Below are 20581 nucleotides of genomic sequence, written 5' to 3' on the forward strand. Positions count from 1 at the left end.
CACTGAGAAAGTTACTTATATAATGTGAGCCTACACAACGATGATGTGGCAAACCTTATAGCTTACTGCGGCAGGAATTTGTTTCACATGAAGATGCAAATAGCATCTTCATTTTATGTGATAGTGTATTACAATCTTTAGGGTATCTGCCAAAGTAAAATTCTGTGACGAGGTACTACATGGAGTGTTCTGTTTGATGGCATGATGTAAAACTCACTGTGACGGCTTTGTAGATCTGTTATCAAGTTGAATTTGTTTGTTATCATTCAATAAGTAGTACTAAACAACATATGTCTTGGTTATCTAAAAAAAAAAAAAAAACGGCGTGAAAATGAAAAATCATTAAATATACATATCATTTAAAATTTAAATTCCACAAAATAGATGAAAGTCCATAGTCCTGTTCCTGTAGCATCTCGGAATGCATCTTCATTAATTTATGCAGGTTACTTTTGGGTGCCATATTGCAGGAGCCAACTTAGATGCAGTCTGTACATAACTCAGTAACACAGTTAAAGGGGTGTGAATACTGTTGCTATGCAATACTTGTGTTACCACCACAATAAATTTCTAATGCACATGAGGGTGCTTATAAAAATTTAAAAACAAGTCTTTTAAAGAAAGAATTTTTAAATAAATCAATAGTTTTACAAAAAAGTGTAGCCCAAGACAATGCAATACTATGTAGAAGAGCAATTCAATTAAGTGCTTCTGCATCTAAAAATAAAATTTGAAGTCTCTCTCTCCCCAAATAATATCAGTGACTACTGGTCATGTAACCTAAGGGTTCTAGTGTGCGTGTAGTTCATTTACAGAAAGTGCCAAACAGTTTGATTCAGTTCAAAATAGAACACAACTACATTACCCAGAGGGCATTTCGTTCTGCTACAAGCTGGCTCCCTCCGCTCTGGGAGTGTTTCCCATTTAAACAAACACAGTATTGCCGAAGATGGCGGAGAGTTTGTAGAGGCTTTAAAGAAGCTGGTGCAGTCAATGAAAGCGTCGAAGCCGGTAAGTTTTTTTTTAACCCCTGCTAAGTGGTTTGTGATTCGGCCACAAACAAGTCTTGAACAACTGGCACTAGGTTGTTTGAGCGTGATGTTTTTTGTTGTTGCAGAAGCAGTTGGTGCTGCTTCGCTTCCGAGCAGGCTGTGGTTTTTAAGCTACCGTGTTAAAACGAGCCACCTTAACGCTGTAAATTTGTTGTGGGATTTTAGTCGTGTAATAATATCAAGACGGCCGGCGCCGTGTATATGACAGTAATAAACATCGAACTTCAGTTAATAGTTTGTTATTCCTATTGGTTTTCGCGTTTATAGCCGTTTCCATATTCCGCTAGCCACAAAGTTTTACGAGACATTGACTTTGATTCGCTGGGGTGCAGTAGTCTTCCTCCTCCTGCTCAGCCCGGCAGAAAAGTCTGCTTTTCAGTGCTTACGGACCGTTGTTTATTACGTGTTTGCATTCTTTGAAACTCTACAGTTGAGTTGACCCCATTCATTGAACGCAACGTAGCCGGATAGCTTTGGGAAGTCGGTCCGCTTTGAGAGGGACCAGTTGTAGTTCATCTGCTGCTGGAGGAATCATCTGTCTCACACCACTGGGGCTGCGAGTCTTTAAAGCCATACCAAGATTGTGTTACAGCACTTTCAAATATGAGATTCTAGTGTAATAAATAGGTGTTTTATGTTTGATTAAAACGTGTGGACGGTCGAGACCCAAAACAGAATACTAATTTAAAGATTGGCAAAATTTCATCTTTTGTTGTTCCTTTTTTCTTTTAAATCTTGCCATTGAGCAGTGAGTGTTCATTGATGTAAGTTGATGTAAGGTTGAAATTAATTTTAAACATTCAGCTTGACTTTTAATGTTTTTTTTATTTTTAGTCAAAAGTTCAAGTTTGTCATCTTGGAAAATATGTTCAGAATAAGAAACGGCAACAACAATGCGCGTTTCTTCACTCATTCCAGTATTTTTAAACTCTATTAACACTCACACTTGTTTTCGCTCGGACTAGAACAGCACGCTGTTCTATATGAAATAATTTAACAACTTCAGGCTTGAAAAGAACCATTAAGTCATTTTTTTAAGCATTCTCATGTGAATCAAGCATGGTGTTGAACCAAAAGTTTGACATCGTGAAGTAAATAAATACATGATTTGAATTCTGTTTGTGTCCACTTTATCAGTTGGAGTTTTTGAAACTTCTACCAACAATATCAAATTAAAAGGCATGGGGATGGCACAGCGAATCTAGCAATTGCAACAGAATATCACCTGAACTTGAGCAATAAATACTGTTGTTGTTGAAAAGAATAAATAAATGGTAAATGGTATCCTGCAACGTTTTCTTGATCAAAAATTGTTCAAACTGCAGTCGCCAGTATGAAATAACTATCTTTTTGAGGGGATAGGTAAAACTGACAAGCTGCATGGCTTGTTGTGTTGTTACTTTTACAAAATAGTTTTATGTCGGAACAAATGGCTTGATTTGTAAGAGAATTAAAACTAATCTTTATGCATTGCGAAGGGCTCCTCCGCCAAGAAGAATTTCATCTAAATACAGTTATGCAGCCATGATGAAATGATCTATCCATTAAAAACTATGAAAACCCAAATGCCAACAATCCTAGCTGGACATTACCAACAATCCTAGCTGGACTGAATTCTAGATTGCTTATTAAATCAACTATGAAACATCCATTTAGAAAGTGCAGATGTGCAAATAGATGTCTGCACTTAATGTTGGTGTAGAACTTGCTAACCCACCAAGTTTTTTTTCTTTTCTTTTTTTGTACTTTTGACATGGATGCAGATTTTTTGCATCCATATCAGATTAAGTTGATTGACAATATGACCGGAGTAGGATGTTGGTTTATAAAATTCTACTCTAATTCGTATAACTCTAACGTCCCATTGTCAGACCGAAAGTTTGGGTTTGTGGCTTTGCTGTTTCCCTAATAAGAAGTAAATGGAGAACAAGCTAAGTTCTGAGTGCATTTAATCTACATCATCAGCAGGGATTGTAAAAACTCCAACCCACAACTGCAAAATAACCCAGCTTTTCTAGGTACCAGCCAGTACCATCCAGAGATTGGCTTTATACTTCTTTACTTATTTGGGGAACCTGTTATGTCACATGGAGTTCCAAAAAAACAGAAAACGACTGCGAAACTTGACCTGACCTGTTCGGAGTGTCAATAATCCGTCTGTTATTTGTCTGTTTACTGCGGCGAGATTAGGCAATCCGTGCTTTTAACGGCCCCATCGCACATTTGAACCCCGGTTTTGTTGTTGATTCAAAAAGGCGAAACAAAACGTCTACAAGTTTTGTTTCTTTTTTTAAAGGAGGTTGAACAGCGGCCGGGGTTTCGTACAGTCTCAGGTTCTTACTCCATGTGAGCTTAACAAGGTGTTAGGCTGAGGTTGTAAAAGGGCATTCTTGGAAAGCGTACTCATATGAGGTAGTGTGTTAGTCATTCCCCTGAAATGGCTGTGGTTTAGGTGTGTTGTTGGGCCCGCTGCCCTTGGGCCATCCCTGCCAATACTTGCAGGCACCTACATCTTGATGCCTCTTTGCATGAAGGACTCTCTTAAATGATCCTGGTGTTTTTGTTTTGTGTGTGTGTGTGTGTGTGTGTGTGTGTGTGTGTGTGTGTGTGTGTATGTGTATGTGTGTGTTTTTTTCTGGATTCTAGAAGATAGTTCAGTTCTTCAATAGCTAGAAAGCATGATTACTGATTGCAGTCTTCAACTGCCAAATGAGCTTACCTGTCTTTTTACTTTGACTCACACAAAACACCATTACTCAAGCGAAGGTATGTCGTTTTCGAAATGGAATGAATATCCACTGTGGGAACCTGTCCAGTGAATTGCTTCTGCTCCTTCTCTTTGGCAAATGGAGCCCCCTGTTCCCTATTCTCTGTTCCTTTATCTACCACTTTCTTTCTCCCTCACACAGGGTGTCAGGCTGCGTTAACAATGAATCAATCTTTTGGGGGGGATTCTTTGACTGCAGATGGGGTGCAGAAGTGACCACGATCCGTGGCTCTCGCTCTTTGTCTGCCATCCCCCGTGTTTGCAATAATTCATTAACTTATCACTTTTTCTCATGGGTCTGGGAGAGGTCCTCTCTGTGGTGGCAGATCCCGATCTTATGTCACATGATTGATTATGCAATTATCATAATGTTAGCGGTATTACATTATAATGAGATAATCGGTTTAATATCCTACCACAAATGTATGACTGGATTGAATGTATTTCTGCAACTGGGTTTAGAAATGGCTCTTTGAAGGTCTGTTTATTTCAGTAAATTATGTTTAGAAGAGGTATTTAGTGACTTAAAGAAACAATATTGGAACAAAAATGCCACCAGTAGTGTGTTGTGTAGTTATTCTGTGATGACACCCTGTGAAGAAAATAGTTGTTTTTTTCCCGTGTTTTTGTGTTAAATGCACAAGCAGGCACCATAATTTGGAATTAATGCAATTGACTGCAAAAAGCTCAATTTTTGCAGCTGATTTTATTATTTTAAGTCTTAGAATGAGTTGAAGGCTGAGTTTATTAACTCAGTTTGTAACATTTAATCAAGACTTCTCAGTCTGCGTGATTCCCAAAAAAGAAAAAGTAAAAATATTGCTGTTAAAAAAAAAAATCATACTTTACTACATCATTAAAATTAGGTGGTGCAACTCTGCTTCTTAAGACTACATAATATTGTGTTCAGTCATCTTTTCCAACAGAAATGGAGAATTTATTTCAGCTCTCATTAAAACCAACAGCAGAAGAAACAGTTTAAACTTCAAAAGTAACAATTTCAATCTAATCATCAGTTTTTATGCTCAGTAATTATCCTTCATCGTTTTCAAAAATCTTTAGATGTTGCCCGTACTTGCTGAGTTTCAGTTTTGAAACACTGGTTGAATCAGGAAATTGCTTCTGATAGTAAGCCAAACACTTTTAAACAAACGCCTAACCTTTTACAAAAAAATAAATAAATTGTGTCCTCAACATTACACTTGTTGTCGTAAAGTCCACATCACCTGTTGATGTGGCCTGTGACATCGTAAAGAAAACCTTTACCCTAAATGTTTCAAACTAATAAAATAAGAGTAAGTCATGCTGAAATGGGCTAATATTGGAAAGAAAAACAAAAAAACATCAATCAATCATCTGTCAACTTTTGCAGCAGAGCAGAACTGGCACCAGTTTTGCTTCCTAGTGGGAGAATTAAATGGAAAAGGATGGTCGTATAAACTCTTCATTAGGACTCTGACAGTTGGTATCTCATTAAACCATCAGCATATGCTGCACAGTCTCATCATAAAAATGCTATTTTGGATGGAGATAAATTCTTACTCTGCTCAAATGTAGCTAGATTTTAAGTGAGGATCAAAGATTACTGAGACATGCAGTCCTCACACTGTCAGGGTCAGAAAATATTCCAATATGCAAATATTCATACTCATTGACAGTTGATGGGTTTGATGCTTTCCAAAGATTGGAAAGTAGTGATGGCGTGAAGTCAAAATAATAATAAGAGGGCAAAAAGTATAGCTATCTCAATGTCACTGCAAATGCAGAGGACTAATTGAATGCAGTATTTGTTGGTTTATATTATTTTAGCTGCCAGATATTCAAACTCTGTTTGCAAGTAATATACAGAAATGTTCATTGGAATATTATTGAAAACGTATTTTATTTTCTAGTTTTTGGATCACCCGCCCCTTTCTGATGTCACCCTGGGCAACTGCCCACATCAAAAACTGCCACTGAAGGCAGTTCACTAAGTAAAACACATTATATAGAAGAGTTAACGGGAAGCTTTTCTTTATATTAAATCATGATGATATTCTGCTTGCAGTCAATAAAAACACATTTAAAACTAAAATATTACATTAGACCACTTAAACATTTGAATGCAGAAGTGTGGGCTAAATGAAAAGTGTGTGTGTGTGTTACCTGCTTAAAAGTTAGGAATTTTATCATGGTGTTTAGCATTATCACAATAAATCATTATTCTTATCACGATACTTATTTTTCTTGATGACTCTAAACATTGCAATAATCGCCAATATCTTGTTTTAGATATTTAAAACATTTTCACTACTTTTGCGATGCCACATCCTTCTACAAACACCAGTGAGCCTTCATGACTTAAAGATAAACGGCCGGGGAGCTCGTCTTTTGCATGCCTTTTTGATGACTGCCCTGTCTTTGTCGAGTGGCGTTTTTTTTTGCCTCTGCTTTCTGAATAGATCGCATTCTTTAAATGTTTCATCAGTCCGAGCCTCAGTGTGCCCCAAGAGAAACCTTGCAGCAGAAATAATAGTTTTAGTTTTGAGCGTCCGTCTGTCTGGTCTGTCAATCCATCATGTCATCTTGTGGCGTGACTTTGGTTGAAAATGAATAGCCTGATAGCTGAACGGTGGCTGTGAGAGTGCTCCTGATGTCATGGAGCTGAAAGGACAGCCTGATTGTTTCCCCCCAAGTTGAAATATGACTCCCTGGTCTTGATGCTGCTTCTGTCAGGCACTAGTTCTGGCAGCGCACGGCTAGTCAAAGGGAAGCGGTTTCTGCTGACAGATGAGCTTCCCTAGGGAACTCGCTGTGTCTTCACACCGTTGGTTGGATTATTACCTTAAACCAAGCGCAGATTAACTTTGTTTCTTGCAGTCGACTTGCATGTTGTATTTACCCAACTCATGTCAAGGTCAGTTGTGCAGCCATAAGCATCTGAAAAGCGCTGCACGTCGGTAGGGTGAAACTCAACAGGTTGGTTGGCTTTTTTTTTTTTTTTTTTTTCTTTTCTGCCTACCTCTCTGGGGCTAAATATAGAAACAAGACATTCACGTTTCCACTGCTCAACTATTTCGCCGCGTTACCCAAAACAAGAGAGTATATGAGGTTGAAACCAACCGAGACCAGAGCCACGGCTTGGTCAGACCCAAGTCAAGCAGGGTTGGTTTGCACATTTGACTGTTTTTGAAGTCGCATCTCATTCTTTCCCCACACCCCCCTGTAACCTCTCCTTCAACTCTGGGGTAAAAAAGTGTTAGGCCAGCTGAGCCATATGTGAGCCGCGCTCGCTCCTATAAACCAAACGGGCAGCCTGAAGCAATCATTGGAGCCAATTCCAGTTTATAACCAGCGAGGAGTTGGAACGGTTTGTGCTCGAGTCCTCGTCGATTGGATGAGGGGAAATGGTTTATTAGGAAAGGGAGTGTCAGCATCATTGTCCCCCCCCCCCCACTACTACCTCCTCCCTTTTTTGCCCTTCCTCTTTAACTTCAACTCCCCCTTTAACTTTGCCAACCCCCTCCCACACCAATCTGAAGAATGCTCGTAAAGCGAGTTCACCTGAACAAGCCAGTGGGGGTGGTGGAGCTCTCTGAGTTTGGGGAGTATTGTAAAATGTTAGCAGGGCCTTGTTTGTGTTTTGTTTAGGAGACCCCCTCTTTTTTTTTCTTCTTTTTTTTATAAGAAAATGCTTTGGGGAAGGACAGCAGGGCCGGGGTAAAAAAAAAAGTTTGGTTTGTGAGATAACTGCTACCAGATGCTCTCTCTGTCTGTTATTTAACTTAAAGAAAAACCCTGGTGAGTAGGACAGAAAAAAAAGGATTGTATTCTGGATGAACTGTTCTTTGAAATTTTTTTTAACTCTGAAATATCCTTCACACATTAAGTTTTTTCTTTTTTCTTTAATTAAATAAGGATTTGAAAAATGTTTTCTTTATTGAGATTGACAGTTATTGTTCCAGCTAAGAGTTTCTTCCTATTGGTCCTGTCGCTTCTCACATTGTAAGAATGGGAAATAAGGTCAAGTACATCCAGTTGAAGAAATGCCCCAGGACGACATGGCTCTTCCAAACTTGGGTTATTGTCTTCTGGAGGTGGTGAAATGTAAACTGCCTTACAACAGTGTCTATATTTTTAATGAAGAGTGCCAAATTACAATAAATAAATAAATAACTTGAATAATTACTTAAATGTCATAAATTCAGAAATACAATGTTATGTGTGTGTTGGTTAAACATAGTGATTTAATTTTAAAGACTATATATAATTCATGATTTAATTATTTCATGTTCTTATGCTCAAGCACATCATGGAATAATATAAACGGTCAACTTCACCCATCAAAGTCAGTGGGCGGGACTAGGACAGCTTCTATAGAGATCCTGATGTCTGATTGGCTGCTTCAAACAGCAGGTCAAGACAATGTCTTCCCAGTTTGCTGGGACTCTGGGTCAATATTTTCACTGGAAGTGTGAAAATAACTTCAATAAATTGTTGTAATTTATTTACTACAAACTCTTAATGAGCCTCTGTCACTCTCGTTTGGTCTGAAATATCTCCAATAAGTTGATGAGAGAGCTCACTGTGGTCCAGCGAGGAGGAAGCTCCCACAGACGGGATAAATGCTAGACCCCGCCCTTTAGCTAACACCGGCTAATGCTTTCTTGTGAATTTATTAGAGATACTTCAGACCAAACTAGAGATCTAGAGACCAGAGTTGCTCACCCAGAGTTTACATTTCAACTATTTAATTATATTATTGTATATACTTTCCACAGTCATAGCAGACTTGGAACTTGACAATCAGATGTTAGGGTTTCTATAGAAGATAGTCTTAATTAATTAGTTAATCCATAACGTGCTTTGGCGCAGGAATATAACATTTATTAAGTCATAAACTAATTATATGTAGTTTTTAAAATGAAATCAATACATTTAATTAAGTCTTGTATGATTTTATTCTTAATAAAGGATTCCGGTCTGACTGTTTTAATAAATTATTATATTTTAAATAAGTACTTAAGTTATCTATTGTAATTTGCCATTCTCCACTATAAATTTTAACCCAGACCATAATTTATTTGACTTTGTTGGCAGTTTTTATGCGATAAACATAGAAGTAATGCATATGGCATAAAACGTGGTCTTGATTATCTTCATAAAGAAAGATCTGGAGAAGACTGGTGTGTGTGTGTTTTGTTTTGTTTTGGTTTTTTGGACATCCTTTACTCCAATCGGCCAAAATTTAATTCTGCACAACAAATTACCTTCAGAAGTCAAATTTCTGAGTGTGCTTGTTTGGAATTTAAACCCGTTCGAAACAGAGCTGTTCTGTGAAGGACTGAGGTTTGCTGGATAACCGTGATGGATAAACAGCATCATAAACACCAAGAAGCACAGCAGACAGCTCACGGACAGGCTGTGGAGATGTTGAAGCAGGGAGGGAGGGATGGATGGATGGGTGGATCACATACACTGAAATCCTGAACAAAAACTGAGACTGGAGCAATACTTTCCAGCAGAGCAGTTAGCATACCACCAATGCTAATATTCATGTGTTAGACTGGCCCAGTCAAAGTCCAGACTTGATAACTGCTGTTTAGAAGCTTTCCATTTAGTCTTGGGGAACTTTGAGTGAACTCAAAAACGAATTTGTCAGAGAAACAACCCAAAGTTGCTGTAATTACAGCAACGTATTCACTTAGCATGACTAAATACAAACACAGGTCACACTTTTCAGATGGTTAATTATTTAAAAAAAATGTCATATAAAAACCATGTAAAATTTTCTTTAAGCTCCACTTTTATTAGTGGAGAACTGAAACAACTAATAGAATAACCGTATGCTAAAATAACTGCTAGTTGCAAGTTCAAAATATGAAAAAGTTCAAGGAGAATGTTTTTGCTGGGAATAGGTAAAAACCGGTAAGAAAATCACTAAGACTGCTGACACAGGCCAGGTTTGACGACGAGCTGGATTAGTTCAAGGGTGTCGGAAAATGTTTCGTTTACTGTCCTCAGAATGCCCTGGCGTCAAAACGCTCCCTGGTTTTGTTTACATTTCGTTCCTGCTCCTGCATCTCCAAAATGAAGCATTCAGTTGAATTTCTGTGGCGGCGGGGGTGCGGTCTCTGGCTGAGTCAGGATTTGTATAGCAGCTGCGGTTGGCACAGCGGCGCAGCGGCATGTTTGTAAGAGGATATGTGAGTGCGCAAGCATGGACTGTACGGACACCGTCTCCCGGTTCATCCACAACTCAAACTCTCCTTTCATTTCGGAAACAACCCCAGGGTCGCTGTGACCGTGCAGACATTCGCTCTCAGCTCAGCTCCTTTGTGTCTTTTTTTTTCTATGTTTTTTTTTTATGTTTTTCTGCAGATTTGCTTTATGGCAGGCTCGAGTTCATAGAAAAGTTAAGTCATAAATGACAGGGGCCTCCACAACATCATTTAAGGCTCCAGAAGCATTACAGCATGTCAACACAGGCGAGGCAATATTTCTCATAATTTACAGCACTCGTTTCTTGATTGGGCTGTTTTTAATTTTCACTCTGGATGAAGTGGAAAATGTAACTCTCTCTCTTCTTCTCGCTCTCTCTTTTTAAGCTGTTCTTCTGCTTGCCTGGTGAAGTCACCACTGTTGATGAGGCTTGTTGTTACGGCAACCCTCGCATCAAGAGGTTGCTGCTCTGGAGCTCACTGTTGTCCCCAGAATAGCATAGCAAACATTCGCTTCTTGACATTGCGACATCGCAACGCAACTTGAAGTCATTTTGAGTTAGTAGCAAACAACTCGTCCGACATAAATCTTTTTTTTTTTTGGTTTAAAAGGGAGGTGGTCCAGCTTAGCTTTCACAACTGCTTATCGTTACCATTTCCATCAGGCTTATTTTGCTCTACATGTGTGTTTGCTGTTGCCTTGCAGAAAAAAACTATTCTCCATAGCGAAAATGGAGGAAGTGAGGGTCTCGATACAATAAGCACCTCTAAAAAAGTCTTTTCAAGGTCTCACCTGTGCACTCCGGGTATCTTGTGGAATAGATTTTTTTTTCTTTATGTTTAAGTAAAGGTCATCCAATGCTCACATCTTTGACCTGTTCGGATATTTACGAGTGCAAACATTTCAGACCAATTATTTTGTTATTTCACTTGGTCTTTCCAAAATTTGGGATCATGATCAATACACCCAAACAATAATAGATTGAAACAGACATTTCAGCTGATCCACATTCGTTGTTTAAAACTCTGCTTCACATCACACACAACCACTAAATAAAACCCAGTCCTCCAGTCTAAATTATATATTTGGAACTGTTTACTTATTGAGCTTCTTTTGATTTGAGCTCATTTACCTTTAAGCTACTTTTGATTACAGCTAGGCTATTAAATCAGCAGGTCACTGCCACCCGAAAACGCCATTACTTAAAGAGACAAACGAACCTTATTCATCATCCTGTTGCTATGTTAGTGTGTCCGCTGTGTTGTTTTTGTTGTTGTGGAAAGGATTTATTTCCGAAATTTGTTTAGGTTGAAACAGTAGGTTGAAACAGTTGTTAAGAATTGCAGCATCGTTGGTAGGATTTTCACGAAAACACATTTTGTTGGACGATAGATTGTCCAGGAAGTTATTGCGATAAATGATGATATTGTTTTGAGACCATTTTCAAGTAAGTTTTTGAGATGGTGTAATACCGTTACAATACAAGATCAATAAACTTAAATTTCTTGCGAACATTTGACATTGGAACTGGAGGACATTTTAAATGTATCCAAAATACATCGACAAACACTCAAAACAACAGCAATAAAATAGATGCAGAATCCTCTGTAAGCAAAATTGTCCTTCAAAAAAGAAGGGCAGTTGAGACCGATGCACCAGACTGAAGACTTTTATTATCCCGTCTTTGGTAGAAAGAGAGAGAGAGAAGAGGGAAAATATTGAAATGACAATGATCGAGTTCATTTTTAATTTATTATGCGAGTTATTGCTTATTTCTAAATGCCTAACCATCAGGCCATTCAAGAAAATATTTCAATTAAAATGAGAAAATTATCTGAACTGAAGTGTTTTATTAATAGTTGTAGTGGGTTTTTTTCCCTTGGCTTTATTAGAGATGGTCTGACCAGTTTCAGATGTTTTGCCTGCAATTTTGGCCATTTCTTTGTCCAAGAAGTGCATTCAAAGTATTTTAGCCTTCTGATGTAGTCGACATCCGACTGTGCTCATTTGGTCGAATTGCAAATGTCTGATCATGCTTCAGTCAAATTTTTAATAGTTTAATCCTCTACTCTTTTAATTCTTCTCCTGACTCCAAATGTGTTTTTTTTTTTTACGTTCAGGTGGCCTTGGTTAAAATATATAATGTTAGTTGCTACTCTTCTTATCATTTATCATTACGAGCCATGAGGAAGAAGCAACATTTTTTACGTCTTTCCGCAGAAATGGGACATGCACACCGACGGCTTCTGTGGTAGCTGTATTAATAATAAATTAAACTTTAAATGTTTAACTGCATTCTTTCCTAGCAACTTACCAACACACATAACTTGCTTCTGAAAAGGCAAAACTAAAAATGTGAATGAAAAGTATAAAGTTTGAAAACTGTCAGGACAAATCTTGTTCGGTGTGCTCTGGCACTGCGTTGTCCTTTGCCTCTTCCCCTCCAAGCGCAAACGGCTCGATTAGAGGTAGGCTTAATCACTCAGCAGATGGAACAGAGTGCAGTGTCACAAAGACAAAAACAAACCCACACTTGGATTATGGCGCGCGCGTGCCTGCTTGTACACGTGCCTTACGAGTGTGTTTGTGTCCAGTCAGTCTGAGCAGCTCTGATTCAAAGCTTAAACACATTCCCAGGAGATGCAGCGTACTCTCACCAGAGATTCTAGATTTCCAAGTCTTCTGTTGGTAACCCTACATCTGACCTGACCACTCTTTATTTGTGTAAAGTATTGTCGATGCAGTAACATGGTAGTTTAAATGGAAGGCAGAACAATGAAAAGTAGGTTTATGTTGCATCTAATCACGATGAGCCTGGTGTGAGATTGTCACTGTAGGATAACCTTGAGTAAAAATATAACAGTGTATGCAGCAAAAAATGAAAACCAAAATTGAAAACTTAAAAGGAATTTCTCTTTATTCTGCTGCCCAAAAAAAGCAACATATTGATAATGTTGCTAATGTTTTCTGTATATCATATTAGTTTGTTATTTTGGCTTTGATGCATATACTGTAGTAAAGATATAGACAAATTTCTTTTATATTTAGAAATGTTCTAACAAGGGAAGCGTCTGAAAATTTGAGCAGATATTGATGTTATGGATGAATGATATATGAGTACTAACATCGGTTTCAGCTGATATTAGTAATTTTTTTAACGTATCAATTTGATAAATAAAACTTGGCAGATATGAGCAACCAATATTTATTTTTGTCTTGTTGCCGTCAGCTTCTGGTTGTTTTTGTTTTTTACCCCAAAGGTGTCAAAATGGTAGTGAAATGTATACGAATATCTGTAAATATTGGTTATCGGTCCTAACATCAATGTTAATATCGGATTTCAATATCAGCCTAAATCTTCATATTTGCACATCCATAATTTATATCTGACATAAATATTGCTGTTACGGTTGATAACTGATTTTAACCAATATAATATATGTTATATAGATTTTACTACAACTATTCGATGACTTCACCACTGTGTATCTGCTTCAGTTAAACTCCCCACAATCCTTTGCTGCGTCACTGTCAGATAACTAAACAAATACCACAGGACTAGCCTCCTTTCCTCCAAAACCAAATGGTAGCAAGATGGAAATAAGTATCGGTTGTTAACATCGACCCAGTTTTATTTATCGGACCGATACAGATATGTTAAAAAATGACTTTTATCGTCTGGTATTGATGTTGGTGCCAGTATATTGTTCATACCTGATTCTAATCTTTTTCTTAGGAGTGCACCAATAAATTGGCACTGGTTTTGTTCATTTTGGGAGATTGGCTGATGCGTAAGTGTGAAACTGCCCTTATTTATCTCCTGCCCACTAGATCACTTCTGTACATGTGTGGTTCAGAATAAACATCTCATTGTTGCCAGCTTAGCAACTTTGTCACTATATTTAGGGACTTTTCAGACAAAAAAATAACATCATTGGCCAAAATCAGAATCGTCAGGTCAGGCTTTGTAAAGATCAGCGGTTGGCGATCGGTGCACCCCTACTTTTGTTGCTATGGAGACTGGGAACAATGCTGATTCTAATTGTTTAATTGGTCAAGCTATCGGTTCAATTAAGTTAAGGGTCAACATCCTGAGGCTCCAGAGTCTGACTCTTTGGAGCTTCAACTGTGACTTTGTTTAAAATTGATAAGTGCTGATTTTTAATTAGAAGTCTAGTTACAAATATAGGTTTTAGCAGGGTTTTTATTATTATTATTATTATTATTATTATTATTATTATTATTATTATTATTATTTTCATTGAATTTCCTCTACAGAATTATTCTAAAAGTACCAGAAATAAAATCTTGGATATGTTTTCTGTTATCAGATTGGAAACTTTTCATTTTTTATTTTTCAAAAAACATCATTTTACACAAAATGTATCCCTACTCATCCAAAAGTTTTATGTTTTCTTTATTAAACACTAGGCCTGTCACGATAACAAATTTTGCTGGATGATATATTGTTCCAGAAGTTATTGCGATAAATGATAAATATTGTTGTTTTGAGACCATTTTTAAGTGATTTTACGGCAATGGCCGTAAAAAAAATCTTGCATTCTAGCACATTCTAAAATATCAGTAAACGTTAAATAAACAAAAAATAAACCAAAAAAACTAATAAAATGAATTTTGAAGTCTTTTAAATAAAATTGTCTTTCAAAAAAAAATGCTTGTTGAGACCAAAGCACCAAACTGAGGACATCCAGTTTTAGGCAAAAAGAGAGAGAGAAAAAAGAGATAAATTATGCCAATGGAAATTATTAAGTTTGTTTTAATTTACCATGCGATTAATTGATTTATTGATTATTGTGACAGGCCTATCTTTAGTTCTTCAAAAAGGACAACAAATTTGCTAAATCAAAAATGACAATTTTTTTTTTTAAAGACCATGTGACATTTCAGAGGTTGTCTTTTTCTTTAATCATGGTGTCTCAATCACTATCTCTTTAGTAGCTAAGCTGTAGATCAGATGCTGGCATATAAAGGACAGTGACGTTCATCCAAGCAAATTTTTAATGCGAGGCTTCAGAAAGTATCACATTCTGCCAGATATTTTATTCAATCTGTCCTTTTTGTCGTTACTGTCGGAGGGAAGGAAAGGTGCAGTAGCGCTCCTTACGTCAGTTGATTGGCAGTATGCAGCAACAGCTGGGGGAGGGGGAGCGTTGTTGCTTAATCTGTTAATTTTTAAACTCTTTGTATACAGTGATGCTTGTAAAATTGGCCCAGTTGGAATGGAAACCAGCTAAAATGCTGTCATTCCTTATGTAACGGGGCTGTAAAACGTTCGCACGTGACGAGTAGAAATTTCCGTACGCTTTCTCCTCCTTGGCGTTTCGAAAAAACTGCAAAAATCTCCCATGGCCCGGCGAAAGCCAGCGGGACACGAAAGCCGCTTTTCAGCTGCTGCTCTCTGTTTCCCCTTATAACTCGATTGTGGATTCTGTTTCACCTAGGCTCTGTCAACACACGAAACCGGCCAGTTGAAAGAAAAGAAAAGGAGTAGTACAGGGAGCGGGGAGCTGGGAGGGGCCAAAGTTGTGAAACTGGCGTCAGACCATCTTTTGAGTGGAATTCTTTGCCGGGGTCAGAGTTCAGGCGCTGCAGTGTTGGCGCTGTGATTGGCTGAGGAAAGGTGAAATGAAAACCACGGTAAACTTTTGACCCCGGCGCAGCGGCACTGCAGGAACGCCCAGGCTCTGCTCCGGCGTGGTGGAACAGAGCCCGCTCTCTTCCTGTGTTTACTCCACCAATCCAACAGGGACGGAGGGGAGAACAGGAGGAAGAGAAAAGGGGGAGGGGAAAAGAGAAAGGCACAAGCAAGAAGGAGAGGAGAAGAGAGGAGAGGAAGGGGGGGGGAAACTATCACAGTAGTGCAGTTAAAACGTGTACAAAACAGAATCCTTTTGTTTCTCTGCTCCACAGCTAAAAATATTTTCAGTTTAATTGCAGTGGCTGAAAATGTGTTTGCACCTCCACAAGATTTGTTGGATCACTGCAGCTGCTGTAGTTGCTAAAAGAGGAGGGCTGTATGTTATCAGAGCGGGCAGCTTGGAGGCTGATCAGACCCGGGCTCCTCCGATAAAAGGCCGTTTCCCCATTGATTAATGAACTCATTTCCATAATATTAGCTTTGTGCCATCACAGCACACTGCATTTTCTTTTTTTAGTTATTGTTTTGTTTTGGTCTACTTTGGTTGGTAGTCTTCACGTTCCCTATACATCCCAGCGTGTCAAGCTTGCTTAAAAGGATTATTAGAGATTTAGCTTTACAGTTGTGTTGAGTTAGCGAGGTAAACCTACAGTATTGTTTGCCCCATTTTGTTCTCTTTTTTTGTTTCTTGTTGTTGTTGATTTTAACGATAGATAGTTGGTAGTGCACATGTGGCACACTCTTAGACACGCTATGAAGAATCTGCAATGTCTCTGTTTTCACCTTCGTTTTATTTTCCCTAGGTTTTCCACACCTTGCAGTTTGTGGGAGTGGGAAAAAAAACAAAAAAACGGAGAAATGCAAAGCAGGCTGTCAAAGCCCTTGTGTGTGTTCAGCAAGGTGGGGAAGGTGTTTTTTTTTTTTTTTTAAGAGGAAACGAGTCTTAGGAAGACGCTTTCTTTACTTTGAAGTATATCTTCTGTCTCGCCACATTTTTCTACACTGCAAAAAGTCCCCTTTCAAAAACAAGAAAAAAAAGTACAAAAATAGGGTATAATTTTCTTAAAATAAGAAAAATTATCTGCCAACAGAACAAGAAAATTTATCTTGTCAAGATTTTCTAAAACAAGAAAAAATATCTTACCAAGATAAACCTACAATATCTTAAAATTAGTGTATTTTTACTTAAAACAAGCCAATTTTACTTATACGAGTAAGATATATTATCTTATTTTAAGAAAAATTATCTCAAGTAAAGAAAATGTTACTTGACACTGAATTTCTTAAAATAGCGTAAAATTTTCTTATTTTAAGAAAAATGTTCTATGTATTAAGAAAATAAATCTCATATATTCTATTTGTATTAGTAAAATTGGCTTGTTTTAAGTACAAATACACTAATTTTAAGATATTTGTAGGTTTATCTTGGTTAGATATTTTTTCTTGTTTTGGAAAATCTTGACAAGATAAATTTTCTTGTTCTGTTGGCAGATAATTTTTCTTATTTTAAGAAAATTATACCCTATTTTTGTACTTTTTTTTTCTTGTTTTTGAAAGGGGACTTTTTGCAGTGTATACCCAAATCTAGTTTATTTTTATTGTTGCATAGGATTAAAATATATATTTTATCATAGCCTTACTCAAGGTTCTTATGCTAAGACAAAAATCCAAAAATTGATCCTGTGAATACTGGAACAAGAGATGTTATTGGCTTGCTGAAATGAAGACATAAGTTCAATTACTTTTAACATCTTTATTACGTTTAAGTTTCACATAAACACAATAAAACATGACTACTGGTCAGAATTTAAAGTCTGGATGGGCATCTGATTCTGAAACAATCCTGTAAAATGACAGAACAATGAAGATCTGACACATCTGCCGCACTAAGAGTCAAGCAAACCAAATTGTCCAAAGCAAAAAAAAATCTTGGGATTAGATGTCAACAATAGGAGCTTCCCCCGCAATGAACTTCTTCCAATAAGCCATAGCCTTTTATATGTGGAAGTCTTGCCTCAGTTACGGACGGCGTTCTCAAGACGTCTGTCAGCAGCACAGAGAGGAGTGGCCACACACACGGATGCTGAAAGGTGTAGTAGCTATGATGTCCACCTTTCAGAAGATCAGGGCAGGCATGGTTCCAATGGCCAGTAGAAAGTTGGTTTCAGGATCACCACAGAGCTGAAAAGTGATCTTGTTTGAAGTTGTTGGGTCATCTGCTAATTGGAGCACAGACAGAAAAACAATCACAAAACAAACCACGTTTTAGGGACTAATCAGTGTAATGATGAATCAGTATCATAAATTTCTTACCTCAAGAATGTGAAGGATGCCGTCACTTGCAATTCCCAAAGTTTCTTGTAGATGGTGCAATACGTGATTGGAGATGTGTCTGGCATAGGCTTCACCATGGCAACAGTTTGGTTTACTTGAAAAATAAAATAAGTCTTATTTTAGTTTATGTGCTCAATTACAATATTACATGAATTCAAGATGGCAAGAAAGTTATTTTAATTAAATCAAACTAGGACTACTTAAATTCACAAATCAAAATAGTGTTTAAAATATCCTGGTAACAGTGTGGAATATCTAACCTAGGCTTTTAGACTCATTGCATTTAAGTTTTTAAATTACAGCACATCAAACACCCTCAGTTAGTGAAATACTAGGCGGAATTGCCCTTTAACCATTTCCCGAATCAGAAGCTACGAATGAGAAGCCACCTTAGCTATGTTAAAAAACGGAAGCTACCAAGAACTCGTGTCGATATTTTTAAGCCACAGCTATTGTGGTTAATAACTGTTCAAAGCTCATATTCACAAGAGCGGCTCTTTAACCGCGGATGAAAATTGGCATATCACGACATGCTAACTAGCTTCAGTTAGCTTATCTTAGAAAGACAGACAACTTTAAACTTACCTCTCAGTACAGCAGCTGTAGGGTCTATACACGTAAAAAAGTCCTCCATCTTCATTCATGTCCAACCGAGATTAGAGAATTTGCCAAAAGAAAATCTTATAAAAGTACAGTAGATAAAAGCTTAGTTAGGCTTTTACAACTGAATTGACCGTTAATCAGGGCAGTTAAATGATCTCTGGCGTTGCCGTTAGTGATGTGCGGATTGATACTGAAATATCGATTCTTCCGATACCAGAACTTAATTCTTTAAAATCTATTGTCAGATCCAAGGATCAATACTTTCAACACTTTAGTAATTTGAGATAATGTAGATTAACAAGAGCAAGTTAGAAAGTAACTAAATTATTGAGATCTTGCCGAAATGAAACGTTGTTAATGGGAACTACTTTTTCTTCCGCCTGGTGAGTATGTAATGTGTAAGGACGTAATGCCCAAGCGCAGCGTGCTGCTGACTCTCACTCACTCAGAAATGGACATGTTGACAGATTATTAAAAAAGTGACATGGAGCCATTTCAGCTGTCATTTTATAGTAGTTTTAATAATTAAACAAGGATGTGTTTAGTAGGGTTATTACTTTACTAATTTTCTTTTTTTTAGTTTGCAACTCCATTTTCATATGTTTTGTATATTTCTGCTGAATTAAAATAGCTTATAGTAAACGAGATTGTTCTCAATGTACTTCTGAGTTTAAAATGAGTGCATCAGAGTACATTGTGTTCTTTTTATGAAGCCAAGATATGGATTACATTTATTTTTTATTTAATTAAGAAACAAATTAATTGTCTTTTGCACAAAGTATGGGATCTGTATTGCCAATACCACCTTAAATTTTACTCGGTATTGGATCGGAAAGAAAATCTGTTGTATCGAACATTAATACTATCTCACTGACATTTTGGGCGCTTTCCCATGTGGATTGTATGATGTCATAAAAGGGGTTACAAACATGATGAATAAAATATTGTTCAAACTAATATTAGTAACTTATAAAGTAAGAATTTGAAATATAAACCAAAAGTTAAAATATTTATCATGACATTGAGCTAATCAATATTGTTGATTCTAATCTCATTGTGTGGAATACCAGCCATTTCAAATCACACATCAATAGAAATTTCATGACATGTCAGTAAGAGGTCCCACATCTTGCATCAAGAAGATCAAATTAAGAAGGTCCTTAGCTGATGGAAACATGCCAAGAATTATCTTGATATATAAACTGATATTGTTTCTGAAATTGTTGTGTTAAATGTCAATCGTTTAAATATTAAATTATAATTTCCTGTACACTCTGCCAACTTATACAAGAATATAAGTTCATGGGTTTTTTTTAATTTTTCATTGACAATAACACAAAGGATTCCATTTGGACATAGTCTGTTTTAATTATCTGAATACATTTAATTAAGTATGTGATTTCGCTTTCTGTGCTTGAAATAAGAAATTTTTACTTATATAAAATAAGTTCTAGACTTGAAGTTTGATTGGTAAATATTGATATTCTAGATTCTAGCACATATTTACTCATAATAAGTAATATTTTCTTAACATTAAGCTTTTATATCTTACTGAGATAATTAAGTACAAAAACACTTAAAATAAGAAAAATATTCTTACATAAATCCCTCTTGGTGAGAAAAATTATCTTGTCAGAAAGAAAACAAGAAAAATCTCCTTAATTTAAGATATTTAATCTTACTAAGATTTCAGTTTTTGCAGTGTAGAAATCACTAACAAATTTCCTTCTTATTCATATTGTCTGTAGTTCTTCTACAATTGGCTTTAGTTGTGTTTCTTGGTGGCTAATCGCTCTACACTCCCATCCTCTTCTTACATTCGCGTCATAGGCTTAGCTTTAAGTGAAACTCGATTCCCATAGCTCCCAACGTCTGCAAAAGTCACTCAGCCATGCCTCTGAATATAGGCTTTTACTTTTACGCAGCTTTTGTGAAGATCTTTCTAAAAAGTTGTCTTTATTTTGT

At 37.0% G+C, this 20581-nt stretch overlaps 1 protein-coding gene and 1 long non-coding RNA gene across 4 annotated transcripts in view; one reads left to right on the forward strand and one right to left on the reverse strand.

The window, feature by feature from the left end:
• Positions 1 to 854: 854 nt before the first annotated feature.
• LOC103465576 (nuclear receptor coactivator 3-like) overlaps positions 855 to 20581 on the forward strand; it is a 51274-nt gene continuing 31547 nt past the window's right edge. The window contains exon 1 of one of the 2 annotated variants that reach the window (XM_008410563.3): positions 855 to 1011. The gene's annotated coding sequence lies outside the window, so the exon portion shown is untranslated. The remainder of the gene's footprint in view (positions 1012 to 20581) is intronic. The other variant, XM_008410562.3, reaches the window with a different exon arrangement.
• Positions 17418 to 20310, reverse strand: LOC145551749 (uncharacterized). Of its 2 annotated transcripts, none has more exons than XR_014087647.1 (3): positions 18599 to 20310; positions 17993 to 18107; positions 17418 to 17895 (listed from the first exon to the last, which is right to left on the reverse strand). It is a non-coding gene; the product is annotated as an uncharacterized LOC145551749 (long non-coding RNA). The 2 variants fall into 2 exon arrangements; XR_014087646.1 differs by having other exon boundaries at positions 17418 to 17898; positions 18599 to 20308.

This window comes from Poecilia reticulata, chromosome 5 (genome assembly GCF_904066995.2).
Source record: "Poecilia reticulata chromosome 5, P_reticulata-male-v2, whole genome shotgun sequence".
In the NCBI taxonomy this organism is placed as follows: domain Eukaryota; kingdom Metazoa; phylum Chordata; class Actinopteri; order Cyprinodontiformes; family Poeciliidae; genus Poecilia; species Poecilia reticulata.